Source organism: Capra hircus, chromosome 7 (assembly GCF_001704415.2).
Source record: "Capra hircus breed San Clemente chromosome 7, ASM170441v1, whole genome shotgun sequence".
NCBI lineage: Eukaryota > Metazoa > Chordata > Mammalia > Artiodactyla > Bovidae > Capra > Capra hircus.
In genome coordinates, this window is record NC_030814.1 from 21,972,489 (window position 1) to 21,991,738 (window position 19,250).

The 19,250-nt window shown below is 40.9% G+C and overlaps 1 long non-coding RNA gene across 2 annotated transcripts in view; it reads right to left on the reverse strand.

The window, feature by feature from the left end:
- LOC108636338 overlaps window positions 1–19,250 on the reverse strand; it is a 168,623-nt gene that overhangs the window by 17,304 nt on the left and 132,069 nt on the right. The window lies entirely within an intron of this gene.

The window sequence follows — 19,250 nt, forward strand, 5'->3', positions numbered from 1 at the left end:
TTTCATATCATCTAAGAAACAGAGATTCTTCACTCCCAAATGAGCAACATTTTGAACTCAACCCTGACCCTAACATGATAGAAATCTGTGCCGTTGAAAAGAAACATAAAGTGTTTTGTTGTTTTGTTCTGTCTCTTCCCCTGAAAGCCATCCAAGGGCAGAATCCTGTTGCCTGTGTTCACAATGAATATGACATAGAAAGAACATGATATTTTAGACAGAGCTTTCAGAAAAATCCATATAAGGACAAAAAGAAACATTTGATGCTGAATTCTTTCCTAATTTAAGACATTTTGAGTCCAGTTTTTATTTCTTTTTTTTTTTTTTTTTTTTAAAGGAATAAGACAAATTCCAGGGCAAATGCCCCTGGGATTTCTTGTGTGAGCTGAACATAGTGATGAGCAGACACTGTCTAAGTCATTGCAGGAACCCTAGATAACCTAAATGTTCCCGCTGCGTGGCCAGCCAGCGCCAGCCTGCACAAGAGGTCTCTCCCTTCCCCAGCCACATCCACACTCCCTGAATTCTGACACATTTCAATACCCCACCATTTTAAACATGCTGGCGTGTTGTTTTGAAATTGCTCTCACATTATTTCAATGCAGCATTTAATAACTGAATGTGATGCTTATCAAAGCAAATGATCTGTATCAGAATCACCTGGCATTTTATTAACATGCAGATTCCTGAGCCCCTGCCTGGAACTGCTGACTGTGGAACACCTATGCAAGAGGCCTGGGTATCTGCATTGTTAGAGACACTCCTGTGGTTCAGATTCACAGTGTAAAGAATCCTGGACTTGAACTATAGTCTTAGTTCCACTGTTCACCATTCCTTATAGACTTTCAGCCAATCACTTAATCTCTGGACACAGTTTGTCAGCTATAACATAGGATTATTGTGAAATACATACACACACATACATATATATATGCTAAAGTATTCATAAATATAGAAAAATATTCACATGCGTACTTGTGAATTTCCTGCTGCTGCTGCTGCTAAGTCGCTTCAGTCGTGTCCAACTCTCTGTGACCCCAGAGAAGGCAGCCCACCAGGCTCCCCCATCCCTGGGATTCCCCAGGCAAGAACACTGGATTGGGTTGCCATTTCCTTCTCCAATGCATGAAAGTGAAAGTGAAAGTGAAGTCGCTCAGTCGTGTCCAACTCTTCGCAACCCCATGGACTGCAGCCCACCAGGCTCCTCCATCTGTGGGATTTGCCAGGCAAGAGTACTGGAGTGGGTTGCCATTGCCTTCTCCATGAATTCTCTAGTTAGGAGATAAAATCTTTGAGACCCAGGAATTTCTTTATTGGTAAGCATTGGTAATGATATTTCCTTATCGGTAATGTCATTTTTACAGCAGGATTTCAGAATATAGTTGTTTAATGTACCATACAGCATAAAACTTGGAAGCATATGTACCCTGATACTTACAGAAAGTTAATTAGCCACCAGGAAACCATATCAATGTGGAATTTACCTTGGACCAGGGTCGTCCCTAGGATGTGCAGGTTAATCAACTATCAGAATTTCTTAATCTGAATGAAGTTGTTGTTTGTTGTCTAATAAACTCTATTAAGATGGACACATAAGGCCTCCTGGCCTATTTATTTAATTTTCCAGGATAAAAATAATTCAGGGAGCCTGATAAGTCAGGTTGACTACCCCAAATGGATCAGAGTAAGAGTAAGGGTCTTTTTTTTTTTTTAAGTTAAAAAAAAAAGAACTTCATTGGGGACATTATTTTAATGCTTTCTGAAGTCAATACATTTAGTACTATGTTACATCCCTATTTTCAAAATGAATAAACTTAATTCACAGGGAAGTTAAGTGGCTTTCTCCAATGGGCTGATTTGTCTGTTTCCACAAGAGGAAAAGAACCCATCAAAGGGTTAGGCTGAGCACGTGGGTCTGGCAGGGTATCCTGTACCCAGAGACCCATGAGTCTGCGGCTGACAGTCACTGAGAGACTGACTCACCTCTGCTCTGTTCTATGGTTGACCAACTTCTTTTTGTTTTCATTTAAAAATGTATTTCTTTAAATAAGTTAGTGGACAGACTGGTTCAAACTTGGGAAAGGAGTACATCAAGGCCGTATATTGTCACACCTATATGCAGAGTACATCATGTCAAATGCCAGGCTGGATGAATCCCAAACTAGAATCAAAACTGCTGGAAGAAATAACAATGACTTCAGATATGCAGACGATACTACTCTAATGGCAGAACTCAAGAGCCTCTTGATGAAGGTGAAAGAGGAGAATGAAAAGGCTGGCTTAAAACTCAACATTCAAAACACTAAGATCATGGCATCACTTTATGGCAAATAGATGGGGGAAAAGTGGAAACAGTGACAGATTTTATTTTCCTGGACTCCAAAATCACTGGGACAGTGACCGCAGCCATGAAATTAAAAGACACTTGCTGCTTGCAAGGAAAGCTATGACAAACCTAAACAGCATATTTAAAAAGCAGAGATATCACTTTGCCAGCAAAGGTCTGTAAAGTAAAAACTATGGTTTTTCCAGTAGTCATGTATTGATGTGAGAGCTGGACCATAAAGAAGGCTAAATGACAAAGAATTGATGCTTTCAAACTGTGGTGCTGGGGAAGATTCTTAAAAGTCCCTTGGACAGCAAGGAAATCAAACCAGTAAATCGTAAAGGAAATCAACCCTGAATATTCACTAGAAGGACTGATGCTAAAGATGAAGAACCAGTACTCTGGCCACCTGTTGCAAAGAACTGACTCATTGGAAAAGAGTTTGATTCTAGGAAAGACTGAGGTAAGGAAGAGAAGAGGACAACAGAGGATGAGATGTTTGGGTGCTCTCACCGACTCAATGGACATGAGTTTGAGCAAACTGCAGGAGGTAATGGACAGTGAAGCCTGTTGTGCTGCAGTTCATGGGGTCGCAGAGGAGGACACAAGTAGGACATGACCTAGCAACTGAACAACAACAACAAATACAGAAAAGTCTTCATTCAGGTATAGGTCAGTTTTACAGCCTTGGAGTCATTTTCACTTTGTAAAGTCAGTGTTTCCACAAGCTCATGTTATGGGATAAAAAGAAGAGGACTTTTTTACATGAATAATTATGTATTTATGATATGGTTATTGGAAAAAGTGAATAACCAATGTACCAAATCTTAATTTCAAAAATAGTATTACAGAGATGAGGTTAGTAGTAGTAGTGATAGTTGCTCAGTCGCGTCCAACTCTTTGTGACCCATGGACTGTGGCCTCCCAGGCTTCTCTGTCCATGGAATTCCCCTGGCAAGAATACTAGAGTGGGTAGCCATTTCCCGCTCCAGGGGATCCTCCCAGGCCAGGGATTGAACCTGGGCCTCCCACAGTGCAGGCAGATTCTTTGCCATCTGAGCCCTAAGACTTCATTAAAGATAGAGTTAAATACTTTTAAATGGTGAATTGATAGAAGGCTAATTTAACTGAAAACATTAAATAATATTTTAGGTATTGTGCAGATTATTACGAACTTGTGGAAGAACAGTGTGGGGAAGACTGCTGTAAATTGACTTTGCATACCTCTCTGTTTCATTTTGAGCTGCTTTTGCAATTTAACTTGAAGAAAAAATATTGATTTCTCTATTTTCAAGTTCTTTAAAGGCCGTTACAAAGGAGACCTTCTTGAGCCAACAACATACCTATACTTCATTTGAAATCATACTGTTGATTATGTGAATCCAAATCACACTAAATACAAAGAGAGTAATGCTTCGTATACTGATTATTAACATGAACTATACACTGGGCTAGTCATTATATGTATAGTGTTAGTAGCTATCAGAATACCTGTGGGGTAGGTATCATTATTCCCTGCCCCCCACAACATGCTAAATGTAGGAACCAAAAATGGAATTCAAATCTGTCATTCCATTAAGTCTTTGTTCTTTCCTGGATACACATTGCCTCTCTGTACTACATTTTCTAAATGATATGGCCCAATATTTTTAAATGTCTTACATAGAAAAGTTTCCACAAGAGTACTGAAGTTTTAGAAAAACTATAGGCTATATCTGTACGTGTCTTTAAGTGAACTGAATTGATTCTATTTGTAAAGGAGTTACCTTCAAAGGGTCTGCCAACTCATTCTATCTCCTTTTTGATGAAGCCAACAGTCCCTTTCTTTCCCATGGAGATCAAAACCTGGCAACCATATTTGCACATGAGACCCTACCTGGTCATGGCCAGCTAGGAGTCAACACCTTTCCTAAGTCAAAGTAGCTCTGATTGACATTCTTTCCTGTAAATCTGGACTGAGGACTACTTTGCTAAACAGTGTTAGTTGCTCAGTCATGTTTGACTCTGCAATCCCACGGACTGTTACCCACCAGGCTCCTCTGTCCAAGGAATTCTCCAGGGAAGAATACTGGAGTGGGTTGCCATGCCCTCCTCCAGGGGATCTTCCTGACCCAGGGATTGGACCCAGGTCTCCTGCATTGCAGGCAGATTCTGTACCATCTGAGCCACCAGGGCTCTGATTGATTTTATTTCCTGAAAATCTGGACTGAGGACTACTTTGCTAAACAGAGGACACGTAAATTGAGGAGCTGTGGATAGTAGAGGGAGCAGAGAAGCAGAGAGGGAAGCCTGAGTACCTAGAACTCAAGAATAAGACCTTGAGATGAGAGAGAAAGAGAAAGAGGCTATGTTACACAACAGGAAATTTAACACTTGGCCTCTAGCCAGAAATTTTTGAATGAAGAAAACTATTTCAAGGCGTGTGAGTCCCTCATGAGCTCTTCTGCCCTGGTGCTCTGTGAAGTATCCTTACAATAAATTCTTATGTTTTAATGAAGTCAATCTGACATGGAACTCTGTTATTATAACCAAAAAGGTATTAAGTAATACACTTGCAATGTTGGAAGGAAATTTCTCCTTAAAGACTCTCCTTTGACTGTCTGTGTACTGTTTGTTTCTTTCTGATCATTTACTGGTGGTGACCATATTAGAGATGATTTCAGTTAGTTCTAGAAGCCAGGCCATTTAACTAAATTGTAATGTAACTCAAGAAGCAGTCAAATGACTCAAGTTCTCTAATGGGTTTCATTAAATTGTCTAAATATTTTTGCATCATAAAGATATTCAAATGAGGAACTATCACATTCTCCTCAAAAGAGCAGAATCACAAAAATAATGGCTTTATTCACCCAACAAACACCTATTCATCTCATTTAAGTGCTCCTCTACTCATCCTCGCTTAACCATTCTTAATGGAAACTCCAGAACAATTTTTGGCCCAGACAAAAGTAGAGCCACATTTAGCAACCAAAGCGTGTATTTTTAAAAACTGCCCCTTACTTAGCATGTGTTCATATGATGGTGCATACCAGAGGAACAAAATAAAATCATCACAAGAAATGACTGTAAAACACAAGCACTCTGGATAATTCAAAAGAAGCCGTTTAGCTGGCTTGAACAATTTGGTTTTGATTTCATACATCACCAAAGTGAGACATTAAAGAATACTCTATACAGGGTACTTTTTTTGTTATTCATCTATGTTTTCCCTTGAGTTTAAGAAAGAAAAAAAAATAGTGGAAAATCATAGCATTTTTTTCATTGAATTGATTTTTTTTAATGAGTTTGGCAATTAAAATCAGATTTTTTTTAAGCAAAAAAAAAAATACATCTGAGTAAGAAACTTCTACTAAAAGTTTTAGCAGAATGTGGATTAAATTATTGGTTTTTAAACCACCCTTTAAAAGTGGCACTGACTCTGGAATGGAAAAATCAGTAGATCCAAAGTGGAACAAGATTTCAACACCAGTAAAACTGAAGGCTAAATTAAAAGTTCATGTACATTATTTACAAATTAATAATCCTTGGGAGGCTCTGACTATAACATCTTCCTAGCTGAAACTAATCTTTTCCTAAGTGTTTGCTTTTACCAATTGTTTCTAGTTCATTAGAGAAATTCTTCAGGCTTTAGCTATTGAAATCTGGAGTTTGATCCTTCAAGTAGATTTTGGGTAGCAACTCCACATGAGCCTGACTATCCAGTCTCTTGACCTTATTTCTTTTGGCCTAAAAGTTTTCCTTTCAATACTTCTGCCCTGGAGAATAAAAGCAGAAGTGGGACGTACCATTGCTTTGTGAGCTGCCATAAAAGTTGGCATGTGTTAAAAGATCGGAGTGCTAGGAGACCACTGAAGCTATAAATACATGTGTGTGTGTGTGTGTGTGTGTGTGTGTGTGTTTTAATCTGGTGAGTAGTACATTAATAGTATTGTATGTCGGGTTGCATATGAGTTTACATCTACAAAGTGAACACCTTGCTGAAAAATGAGCCTGTAGAGGTTAACTTTGAAAGGAAGAATTAATGCAGAAGGCTTCAACTCAATATTCCTGTTTGAAACCTAAAAACTCAATGTGCATTACTTATTGAATTTATCAGACCATTCAGAGTAATCATTAAGCCACTGTTAATATACAAGTACATAGCAGAGTAATGGACCAGGCTGACCCTACATGGGAGAATAAGCAACTTCCTGTGAAGAGTCTATTAGAGACAACATCTCCTTAAACTCCCACAGTGGTGCTTTAACCCCTGGTTAATGCCAGCAGAAATCTGTAGCTGTTAAAAAGGAAACCCTTTTAAGGTTCCATGCAAACTCTCTCTGCTGCTTATTCCTTTACCTGGGAAGAAATATTTTTTTCCTTTAGCCTCAGTTTCAACAACATTCCTTATCTGAAGCTTTTCCCCTATCAGCTCCTTCCTTTCACCCAATCCCCACTGCAGCTGAATTAACAAATCAATCTCGAGTTCCTCTGTGTTACCATAGCATTGTGTTAATACCTGTAACACAGCACTTGCCATGTTGTATTAAAATTAGCTCTGTGTGTGTGGAACTATCATCACGATCCTGGAGATTTTTGAAAGTGGAGACAATGGGTTATTCATTCAGCGTTTTCTTCATAATGTGCCTGAATCTTTTGCGACCCCATGGACTGTAGCCCACCAGGCTCCTCCGTCCATGGGCTTTCCCAGGCAAGAATACTGAAGTGGCTTGCCATTTCCTACTCCAGAGGACCTTCCCAACCCAGGGATTGAACTCACGTCTACTGAATTGGCAAGTGGATTTATCACTGCTGAAGCACCTGGGAAGCCCTTGTGAATAATAGGAACCCAAAAGATGTTCATCAGAACAAGTGAATGAAATCCTCTTGATAAAAGTTTACTCATGCTTTCACTCATTCACACCTCTATTCAACAAGTAGTGTTACTTAGGATATATTTTGTGTCTTACTGCAAAATATTTTCTCAGATCCATTTCTGAAATGTAAAGGGTAGAGGCCTGGAGGCCACTGGAAATTTTTCAAACACATGACATCATGTCTTGCAGGGATCCCCAATATCTAGTATCTAAGGCCTGATGATCTAAAGTGGAGTGGATGTAATAATAATAGAAATAAAGTACACAATAAATATAATGTGCTTGCATCATTCAGTAATATCCCTCCAGCCCCAGTCCATGGAAAATCTGTCCTCCACAGAACTGGTCCCTGATGCCAAAAAGGTTGGGGACCACGGTCCCCAAGTGGTACAGAGAAAAAGAGATAAGAATACAACTCCTCCTGATTAAAATTTTTGTTTAAGGCTATCTCTGATACTAAACATATAGCATGTGTTTGATGAAGGCTTTTTGAATGATTGATTAATTGACTATAATTGAAGTTCAACTGTTTTCTGCGCAAGCAAGGGATAATTTCTGCTAAAATTTTCATCTTCTACAAAACTTTTTTAGGTTTTATCTTAGCAGCTAACCTACACAAGACTGATACCATTCCTCACTTTAAATTTTCTGGTATATATATCTTCATACTCTAAATACATATCCATCATGATTATATTTACCCAGTGTTTGCTGAGACTTTTGCTCTCCCTCTTCTCTTAAAGATTTCTTTCTTTCTTTTCCTTTCGGCTGTGATGGGGCTTCACTGCTGCACTCGGGCTTCCTCCAGCTGTGGTGCTCTGCGGCGCCTCTTCATTGCAGTGCGTGGACTTCTCATCCCAGCGGCTTCTCTTGTTGCAGAGCATGGGCTCCAGGCAGGCGGGCTTCAGTAGTTGCAGCTCACCAGCTCAGGAGTTGTGGTGCATGGGCTTAGCTGCTCTACTGCACACGGAATCTTCCCAGACCAGGGATCCAACTGGCATCTCCTGCACTACAAGCTGGATTCTTAACCACTGGGCCAGCAGGAACGCCCTTACACCCTTTATAATATGCTGATGTGCAGGGAGGGGATATACGTATACCTATGGTTGATTCATGTTGAGGTTTGACAGAAAACAGCAAAATTCTGTAAAGCAATTATCCTTCAATAATAAATTAATTAAAAAAAAAACAAATCACTATGCTGTATACCAGAAACTAGTGTCATATTGTAAGTAACTATACATCAATAATAATAATGTGAAGAAAGCTGAGCGCTGAAGAACTGATGCTTTTGAACTGTGGTGTTGGAGAAGACTCTTGAGAGTCCCTTGGACTGCAAGGAGATCCAACCAGTCCATTCTAAAGGAGATCAGTCCTGGGTGTTCTTTGGAAGGACTGATGCTAAAGCTGAAACTCCAGTACTTTGGCCACCTCATGTGAAGAGTTGACTCATTGGAAAAGACTCTGATGCTGGGAGGGATTGGGGGCAGGAGGAGAAGGGGACGACAGAGGATACAATGGCTGGATGGCATCACAGACTCGATGGACATGAGTCTGAGTGAACTCTGGGAGATGGTGATGGACAGGGAGGCCTGGCGTGCTGCAATTCATGGAGTTGCAAAGAGTCAGACACGACTGAGCTACTGAACTGACTGACTTACTGATACACCAATAAAAAGATAATAAATATTTTTAAGTAATTTTTTACATGCTGACTTTTCATAATTAGAGAAAAATATCTTCTCTTTGAACTGAAAACTAATATTTTTTATGCTTTTATAAACTGGGATTTTAAAAATCCCAGCGCTGGACCGTAAAGGCGGCAGAGTGCTGAAGAATTGATGCCTTCGAACTATGGTGCTAGAGAAGACTCCTGAGAGTCCCTTGAACAGCAAGGAGATCAAACCAGTCAATCTTAAATGAAATCAACCCTGAATACTCGTTGGATGGACTGATGCTGAAATTGAAACTCTGGTATTTGGGTCATCTGATGTGAACAGCTGACTCACTGGAAAATTCCCTGATGCTGGGAAAGACTAAGGGCAGAAGGAGGAAAGAGCATCAGAGGATGAGATGGTTGGGTGACATCACCAATGCAAAGGACATGAACTTCGGCAAACTTCAGGAGATAGTGATGGACAGAGAGGCTTTGCGTGCTGCAGTCCATGGGGTCACAAGGAGTCAGACATGACTGGGTGACTGAACAACAAACAAGAACAACAAACTGGGATTGATTGATTGGTTCTTTACTAAGACAAGTGATCATGTATGTTAACAATGGTCCCATCTGGGGGCTCCTTCTGCAGTCTTAAGACTTCCCTGGTGGCTCAGATGGTAAAGCGTCTGCCTGCAGTACAGGAAACCCAGGTTCCATCCCTTGGTTGGGAAAATCTCCTGGAGAAGGAAATGGCAACCCACTCCAGTATTCCTGCCTGGAGAATCCCAGGGACGGAGGAGCCTGATAGGCTACAGTCCATGGGGTCGCAAAGAGTCGGACATGACTGAGCCACTTCACTTCACTTCACTTCACTTCTGCAGTCTTATCAAATGCCAGAATTACATTTTGTGCCATGTTAGTATCAAGTATGGATGACCAAACTCATAATTTCTTAAGCATTCACAGTTGGAAGAAACATAAAGAATGATCTATCTCAAGTTCAATACAAGAATCCCTTTCACTCCACTCTTCACAGCTAAAATCTATGGCTATAACGAGGGGCAAAACTGTCTTCCTCAGATATGCAGATGACGCCACCCTTATGGCAGAAAGTGAAGAGGAACTCAAAAGCCTCTTGATGAAAGTGAAAGAGGAGAGTGAAAAAGTTGGCTTAAAGCTCAACATTCAGAAAACGAAGATCATGGCATCTGGTCCCATCACTTCATGGGAAATAGATGGGGAAACAGTAGAAACAGTGTCAGATTTTATTTTTGGGGGCTCCAAAATCACTGCAGATGGTGACTGCAGCCATGAAATTAAAAGATGCTTACTCCTTGGAAGAAAAGTTATGACCAACCTAGATATTACATTCAAGAGCAGAGACATTACTTTGCCGACTAAGGTCCGCCTAGTCAAGGCTATGGTTTTTCCTATGGTCATGTATGGATGAGAAAGTTGGACTGTGAAGAAGGCTGAGCACCGAAGAATTGATGCGTTTGAACTGTGGTGTTGGAGAAGACTGTTGATAGTCCCTTGGACTGAAAGGAGATCCAACCAGTCCATTCTGAAGGAGATCAGCCCTGGGATTTCTTTGGAAGGAATGATGCTAAAGCTGAAGCTCCAGTACTTTGGCCACCTCATGAGAAGAGTTGACTCACTGGAAAAGACTCTGATGCTGGGAGAGATTGGGGGCAGGAGGAGAAGGGGACGACCCAAGATGAGATGGCTGGATGGCATCACGGACTCGATGGACGTGAGTCTGAGTGAACTCCGGGAGATGGTGATGGACAGGGAGGCCTGGCGTGCTGCGATTCATGGGGTCGCAAAGAGTTGGACACGACTGAGCGACTGAACTGAACTGAACTAAACTGAACAGTCTATTCCATTTCTGAAGAACTCTGATTCTTAGAATGCATTCCCCTTTACTGAGCCAAAATCAGATTCCTTGAACTTCAAACATTGATCCTGGCTCTAGCCTCTAGTATTTCAAAGATCTAATCTAATCCCTCTTCGAATATTGAAAGGCAGCCATGCTTCCCTCTAGGTATTTTCCAGTACAGACTATAAACCTGGTTAAATCTGTATCATCTAGTACACATGTGTCTATTAACCACAAGGACATCATGAGAGATCACTTCAAAGTCCTTGCTCATGTACTAATGCCAGTATTTCTTCCACTACCAATTAAATAAGCAAAGTGAACCGGTCACGATTGTGCTTAAGAAACTCATGTTGGCTCTTAATGATCATTGCTTCCTTTGGCGTGCACATAAGCAATCTGCTTGGTAATTTATTTGGAAATGGGCTCATCTTTATTTCCAGAATCGCTGTTTTGTCACAATTCAACTGGTAGGCATAGAGTGGGATCTAAGTATTTGCAATGGAGGAAGGGGATAGATTTAATAGAGGGAATTGGTTACATAGAAGCAGAAAGGCTCACTCGACTGGGGATTGGTGAGGTAACCCAGAGATTAGAAATAGCAGGAAATTACTGGGACTTCTAGGTTAGAAGGGAAAAGGGAAAAAGCCTGTGAGACCAGGGTCAAGTCTTAGGATCACTCAGTGGAAGATGCAACTGGGACAGGAACGAAGAACAGGAGCTGCACATACAGAGAAGACATGACTTGAGACATTCCAGAGATACCACCCGAGGCACAGAGAAACAGGGACGATCACCTGGCTTCCCCTTTCCTCCAGCACTTTACTCTCCAACTGGGGTTTCCCACTGGCTGACTCCACTGGAAGGTCAGCTGACATGGAAGTCTGGGAAATGCAGCCAGCATGGCAGCCAGAGCAGAGCAGGGGAGAGGCCTTTCCACAATTCTCCAGGAGGTCTTCAAAAATTACACTTGGAGAGTATTTCAGTACTTCTGATGACCACCTTATTGTGGTTTGTTTTGGAGGTTGCTCCTCATACAACTGTCCTGGCCAAATCTGAATATGGCATCACCTGTGTTGCTATTACTGTTGCTGTTGTTATCGTTTACTTCCACACTGGTATTTACCAGTGTGCCAACAAAGGTCCATCTAGTCAAGGCTACGGTTTTTCCAGCAGTCACGTATGGATGTGAGAGTTGGACTATAAAGAAAGCTGAGCGCCAAAGAATTGATGCTTTTGAAGTGCGGTGTTGGAGAAGACTCTTGAGAGTCCCTTGGACTGCAAGGAGATCCAACCAGTCCATTCTGAAGGAGATCAGTCCTGGGTGTTCATTGGAAGGACTGATGTGGAAGCTGAAATTCCAATACTTTGGCCACCTGATGCGAAGAGTTGACTCATTTCAAAAGACCCTGATGCTGAGAAAGATTGAAGGCAGGAGGAGAAGGGGATGACAGAGGATGAGATGGTTGGATGTCATCACGGACCAATGGACATGAGTTTGGGTAAACTCCAGAAGTTGGTGATGGACAGGGAGGCCTGGCGTGCTGCAGTCCATGGGGTTGCAAAGAATCGGACACGACTGGGCAACTGAACTGAGCACATGGGAGACATAAAAGTTAAGACAAATTGTCTGAAGTTGGAAAAGTCAATTCCATGCATGCGTGCTAAGTCGCTTCAGTCGTGTCCGACTCTTTGTGACCCTGCAGAGTATAGCCCGCCAGGCTCCTCTGTCCATGGAAATCTCCAGGCAAGAATACTGGAGTGGGTTGCCGAGCCCTTCACCAGGGGATCTTCCCAACCCAGGGTTCGAACTGGCAACTCTTCTGTCTCCTGCATTGGCAGGCAGGCTCTTTACCACTAGCACCACCTGGAAAGCCCTCCTCCCTTGTTCGATGTTCAATTTCTGCTTAATCATGTTTACATTGTGTTTTTTTTAATTTATAGTTGATGTTAATAAATTAACTGGAATTATCAGATCTAGTTTTTCCTTCTTAGAGGGTTTACTTGACAATATCTGCACTTAATTCCTTTTCTAACAATACACACCCAACTTTCATTGTTGTGAGGAATATAAAATGTATCATAAAACATTCAACTGACATCTCAATGGCGTACATCAAAAGGCCTTTGATATTATATTTTAAAAGTAATTCCCTGTATTCTTTTGAGATTTTTAGAATATTTATATAGTATCCCTGGCACAAACATTTTAGCATTTTAACAGCCAGGGCTTTATAAAATCGTAAGTCAGCTAACTGAGTTTATGAATTTAATCTTTCCACAACAAAATGTCTGGCTTTAACGGTAATTGGGGGAATTGAACAGCAATTGCATCGTGGTGTTGTTTCAGGATGCATATCCAGCTTTTCCTGACTATCCAAAGGGAACATTTTAATCAAGGACACTACACCGATCTTCAGACGCTGTTTCTTATAGTAGACACTGGCCATGGAAAACTACCAGAAACTTGAGATGTGGTTCTTCTGAATTGGCATAAGCCCATTCTTCTGACTAAGCATAAAATACGCCAAATTTCAAAGACTTAGTATGAAGAAAAAAATTGCAAAATACCTTATTTTATATTGATCCCATGATAAAATGAGAGAGTCTAGATAGACTACATTCAGTAAAATGCTATTAAAATTAATGTCACCTGTTTCTTTTTATTTTTTAAAACATGGCTCTTAGGAAATTTAAAAATATATATGTGGCTGACATTTGTGGCTTTGGTTGTATTACTTTTGGGTGGTGCTGGTTTAGAGTCAATGAAGAAGTGACTGTCTGCTGAGACAGGACATAGCAACCAAAGGAGAAGTCATTTCTCCTTTTAATTAGTTTTGTAATAGCAACAGATTCCATGTCAGACATTCAAAAGAGACAAGGCTATTCTCTTCAGTCAAGCAAAACTCCCACTGTGGTTCCTAAGAGTTCTGCCTGAGTGAAACAAATGAGATTAGGCCCATGATGTTTACTTCAGAAGAAAACATTTTCTTTTCTGAAACTTTCTTAGTACATTGTTGGCTACCAGGCTATGGAAGTGCAGAACCAAGACATGATGAAAGAACAATAAAGGAGCAATTTGAAAGTGTTGTTTTGAAACATGTAACGAGTGCTGTCAGCCGCTGGTTCTTTCCATTTTGTACATTTACATTTCCTGACTGCAGTTTAAGAACATTTCACTGCATGTTACTATCAATCATCCTTAACCTAGCAGTGCACTGTACATTAGTAACAGTTAATTGGCATATTTAAAGTAAATAGCTACTTAGTTTTGTTGTGAAGGCTTTGCATACAAATCTCTAGCCACATGCTCTGTTTGTTTCAATAACAAATACCCGTGTCTGCACCACTGCCACTCCTGTCAGTAGATGAATAGAGATGCAACCGCACTGAAATACTCGGCCCGGGAAACGACAGCCCGAGCGACATGCAGTGCGTGAGCAGGCCCTCCTTGCTCCTCAAGGATGCCCGCACAGACGGAAGAACACACACGCAGGAAAAGGAGAGCCACCAGCAAGTTTAAGAAGGATGGTCAAGAAGAAACAGAGAAAAAAAAAAATAGGAGTTACAACTTTGCCTATGCATTTTCTATGGGTTAAGCTGAAAGTCAAAGTGTTAGTTGCCCAGTTGTGTCCGACTCTTTGCAACCCCATCGAATGTAGCCCACCAGGCTCCTCTATCCATGGGATTCTCCAGGCAAGAATACTGGAGTGGGTTGCCAAGACCTTCTCCAGGGGATCTGCCCAACCCAGGGATCAAACCTGGGTCTCCTGCATTACAGGCAGATTCTCTACCATCTGAGCCACCAGGGAAGCCCTAATAAGCCGAAAGGGAGATTGTTTAGCTGACATTGTCTTGGCCTCTGCCATTTGTTCAATGTCAGGTTCACATTCGGCAAGTTTCCCAAAGCTCAGGGAGAGATATCATTGCAATCCTCATCCCTCCTGGAGCTCAGCAGCAAGTGGATTTGAGCCTCTTCCTTGGGCACCAGAGCTAAAATGGGAATGGGTTCAGTTCAGCTCAGCTCAGTCGCTCAGTCATGTCCGAATCTTTGCGACCCCATGAATTGCAGCACGCCAGGCCTCCCTGTCCATCACCAACTCCTGGAGTTCACTCAAACTCATGTCCATCGAGTTGGTGATGCCATCCAGCCATCTCATCCTCTGTCATCCCCTTTTCCTCCTGCTCCCAATCCCTCCCAGCCTCAGAGTCTTTTCCAATGAGTCAACTCTTCGCATGAGATGGCCAAAGTACTAGAGTTTCAGCTTTAGCATCAAAAAATAAGATTAATAATAAGATGACATGAACTGCTTTCCAAGTGAGACATCAATAGAGTTATAATAAACACCTTAAGAACAAACAACCCACATTACATTTTGGGTGAACTCCTATATCTCCAATACCTAGGAGGATGAATGCTTACCTGAGTCCCAACAATTTTTTACTACCCACACCAAGAAGTCAAAAGAGACCATATGGTAGTTATGCATTTGTGTGTTTGTGTGTGTGTGTGTGTGTGTGTGCATGCACGTGTGCACATGAACATACCCATATCGTGAATTATATGAAGTACCACTGATTCCTCTAGTCACAATTCTGAAATAGATTTTCCATAGAAGAAAGAATATGGTTTTTCCACGTGGATCATTATTAGATTCTATAAGAACCCTAAATGACAAACCACTCCCATACTCTTGCCTGGAAAATCCCATGGGCAGGGGAGCCTGGTAGGCTGCTGTCTATGGGGTCGCCAAGAGTCGGACACGACTGAGTGACTTCACTTTGACTTTTCACTTTCATGCATTGGAGAAGGAAATGGCAACCCACTCCAGTGTTCTTGCCTGGAGAATCCCAGGGACGGGGGAGCCTGGTGGGCTGCTGTCTATGGGGTCACACAGAGTCGGACACGACTGAAGCGACTTAGCAGCAGCAACAGCAAGAACCCTAAAAACTTAGAGGGTCTTAAAAAAATTAACAATATCATTAATAATAGTAGTAAAATTAGAAACCAGAAATCACAGTAATACTATTGTTACCACAAATAACATTATTTCAACTCTATTCAAAGGTTCAAGAAGAAAAACGAACAGTTGTTATAGAAATAACCTGGAGATAATTTCTATTATTATTTCTTTGACAAAATTCAAATCTGAGATACCAAAAAATATTTCGCTTAGAACATCATTGAGACACATCATTACTAAGCAGGTTTTGCCACTTTTATTATGCACTACCAGCAATGGCATTTTTTCAGTGTCTGGAACACGCCAACACATCCTGCAAAGCTAACAGTAACCCGAGCATGTGTCCTTCATCCACTTCCAAGCATTATGTCTACCTTATAAGGAAAAAGGAGGAATGCTGCAAATAATGTCATTTCAAACATCAGAAACTTCGCTGGTGGCTCAGATGGTAAAGTGTCTGTCTACAATGCGAGAGACCTGGGTTTGATCCCTGGGTTGGGAAGATTCCCTGGAGAAGGAAAGGGCAACCCACTCCAGTACTCTTGCCTTGAAAATCTAATGGAGGGAGGAGCTTGGTGCAGGCTACTGTTCACGGGGTCGCAAAGAGTCGGGCATGACTGAGTGACTTCACTTTCTTTCTTTCTTCTTTCTTTCAAACATCAGAAAATGTGAAGAAGGGAACCTCTCTTTCTCAATAAAACTATCAGGAAGAATTTCCCATCTGTTTCTAAGTTTCTAGTATTGAACTCTTCAGTTGAGGTCCACAGTCTTTCTTGGTTCACTGTCAATTTCTAAATAGATGTTTGCCATCACTAACTTAATACCAAAAAACCAGAATTCCTGGTGTTGCCAAGGTTCTATTTCCAATGAAGCTTTTCTATATCTATTAGGAGAAACACCCACCAGGCTGATATGGGGGAAGTACGTATGCTTGGATGTCACAGTTAAGTCAAATCACTGTGGAAGTTTCTAAACAATGACTCTCAATTTCTGTGTCTATCATAGACCTTTTACCAGTATGCTTACCCATTTTAGTCTTCTGACAACACTCTGAGTAGCATCAATGAACTACTGTCTATTAAATCACCATGATTTTCTAGGCTTGCCATTTATATACTTCTAGTCCAAGCACCAAAAGTAAATACAAACCTAAATAAATTGTTCAAATGAGTTATATCTAGGAAAGACCAGAAAAGCTATTTTCTTTCCCATTAAATAATCTCTGATCACAAAATGCTTTATAATTATACAGGTGTTAGAAGGGGGCAACCGAGGATGAAATTGTTGGATGGCATCACTAATTCAATGGACATGAGTTTACACAAACTCAGGGAGATGGTGAAGGACAGGGGAGCCTGGCAATGCTGCAGTCCATGGGGTCTTGAAGAGTCGGATACAACTTGGCAACTGAACAACAACAAAGATACTAAAAGACCAAAGATAAAATATTCAAAGATCTTTTGGCAAAGAGGTAACAGTACCATGATCAAAGTATTAGAGGGCAGGATAATACCTGAAAATATTGTGGCCACAAAAGTCACATGGAAAAGCAGAGAAATAACAAACAAACAAAAAAACCCATCCAAGCTTCTTTTAAACATTTTTAAGAATGTTCTGCAAAGGGGACACACAAACTGTACCCAAGATCTCATCACCAAGATGGCCAAATCCATAACCGCAGGCAATATAGTAATAAATATTAAAGTTCTCCTGTGAACTTTCCTTTTATAGCTAGTAAGCTTTTTAAAAGTCATCCAACTGTTTACTCTGTTTCATATAAACAAAATATCCAGATGAATCCCTGAAATTTCAATCGTATTGACTGATATCATCACACTGCAGAGATATAAAGAGACATCTAAGTGCGATGCTCACCCTCCAGCTGTGCCTGGGTACACCATTTGTTTTATGGACTAAAATTCAGAGCTAGTGGTACCCTCACTCCTGGGCTCAAAGAGTCATAATAATCCCCTTCCTTCTGGGTTCCATTGCTTGAGCCAGATTACTTTTCATACTGTTACTTCATATACTTCGCAACGCGATCACATCGCATTTTTCTTCAAAACTCTGGCAGATTGTTTGGGCTAGAGATAGATGGAGACAAGAGGCACCATCTGGTGCAAGATCTTTATTCCTTGTTAACACTACAGGAGTTCTGGTATTTTACATGGTTCATGTAGTAGCAAAGTTTTTTTTAATATAAAGATTGAGAAGGTGTAAGATGATCAAAGGGCCTTGGCACTGTGTGATCACATCACTGCTTTCCTTGGTGTGGAGTTTGTTGTTGTTGTTGTTGTTATTATTGGTGGTTTTTAATTTTTTTTTCAATTCAGATAACCAGTGGCATATGGTTTCACGATTCACAAAGATGGTCCTTGACTATAGATTTGACGATCTCAACATAACTTCCGGGCTTGCCAGAGCTATGTTACAGCAGAGAGAGCAAATAGCTCATGATATTTCTCCTCTGATGAGTAAGCTCCAAAATCGCAGGTTTAAATTTGATCTGGTTTTGAAAGAAAAGGAGCTTTGTCCTCCCATGCCAGCATCTATGCTTTTTCGTCATCAGAGATGATTGTCTATTTCTGTATCATTGACCCATGGCTTCAGGGACCAAAAGCTCAAACAATGCCCAGGTGAATCCTGTTGACTCAGACTGAATACACACTTGCTCTTGGCCATAGCTTTCTATTCTTTGGAATTCCAAGCACTTCCTGAAATTTAGCTTATGTTCTAAAAATCTGGTGGCTGTTTAATAGAAAAAATGTTCACTATCCATATACAATTAAAGTCAGTGGTTTCTAACAGAATTAGCTAATCATTGGGAGCCAGGAGATTTGCCTGATGATGCTAAACTAACTCACAGGTACCTTGTGAGGATAAGTGAAAAAACGAAGTGGAACGGTGTGTTGAAAACAAACCAAAACACCTTTAAAAAAGAAGGTGTGGTTTATACAAGTTAATTTGGACTGTAATCTAAGAATGAAGTTAAAGGAAGCCTTCACCTGTTGATCCCTGATTTCAGAAGGCTACTTGGAGTTACTGCTCTTGGTATGTATTGCCAAAAATCCGAAGCATCTTTCCAATGAACAGATTAATTCCATCTTAATCTCTGTGAGCTGCTCTGCTATCACCCTGTACATAGATGGTCCTCATTCCCCTCTCTCCTCTTAGCTATTTCTGATCCCAAATTAAACCCTCACTTCTGTCTCATGCTTCCTCCGGATACTTTCTTACCTTAAGGCTCACCTTTTTACACAGTGTTCAGGCCCATGAATTAAGGTATTTTTTCTACTGAGTCCTTTGATCACTTGGCCCTGCCTTCCACCCCTCCCTCACGGAAAGCCTCCTTTATTGATATCATGAAACGGTGCAGGTATCAGTGGATATGACTTGAAACAAAGAAGGAAAAGAAGAAATGGCAGAATATGTCTAAGAGAAAGAAGGTGCTACATTGAAGGCAGTAGATGTCACTATGACAGCAGATGGCGCAGATAAACTCGGTACTGATACGGTCAGCTTGTTGCATTTGCCACATGGTTGCAACTGCAAACTCCTTACGTACAAA